At 45.0% G+C, this 631-nt stretch overlaps 1 protein-coding gene across 1 annotated transcript in view; it reads right to left on the minus strand.

Moving 5' to 3' along the window:
- Positions 1-631, minus strand: part of ZNF451 (zinc finger protein 451) — a gene marked incomplete at both ends in the record, with an annotated part of 18,708 nt that overhangs the window by 13,670 nt on the left and 4,407 nt on the right. The window lies entirely within an intron of this gene.

Here is a 631-nt window from a genome sequence, read left to right on the forward strand (position 1 = left end):
TTTAAACTTACCATCAAGTTGCATACATTAGCCTTTTGCTCTTTTTCAGGTTTGGATGAACAAATAATAGAACTCGAGAACAAGAAATCTTATTTCTCAAAAACATACAGGTACTAGAAAATGCTCAATAACAGGAAGAAATCAATTCTGGATGGGAAAAAAAAAAAAGCCAAACCCAAAACCTCCAACCAGGAAGCCGATCACATCATCTACACAAAACCTGTAGCATATTAATCTGCTCTCCAAACAGAATTTTGACACTAAAGGCAGTTTAAAGTAGACTTGACATTGAAGTCCCAAGCTTGAGAATGGACTGAAAGCAGCCCTGAGGAGTAGCACTTGGGAAAAGTGGTAGACAAAAAGTTGGACGTGAGCCAGCAATGTGCAGATGGAGCCCAGGACACTGCTGGCCAACCGTATCCTGGGCTCTATCAAAAGCAGCATGACAAGAAGGTTGATGGTGATTATTCTCCCCTTCGACTGCACTCTGTTTAGACCCCACCTGGAGTACTGCATCCAGCTCTGGGGCCCCCAACATCAGCAGGATATCTACCAGTTGAAGCGAGCCCAGAGGAGGCCATGAAGATGCTCAGAGGGCTGGAGCACCTCTGCTATGGGGACAGGCTGAGAG

The sequence above is a fragment of the Eurypyga helias genome, unplaced genomic scaffold, assembly GCF_000690775.1.
Source record: "Eurypyga helias isolate BGI_N326 unplaced genomic scaffold, ASM69077v1 scaffold12813, whole genome shotgun sequence".
NCBI classification, from domain to species: Eukaryota; Metazoa; Chordata; class Aves; order Eurypygiformes; family Eurypygidae; genus Eurypyga; species Eurypyga helias.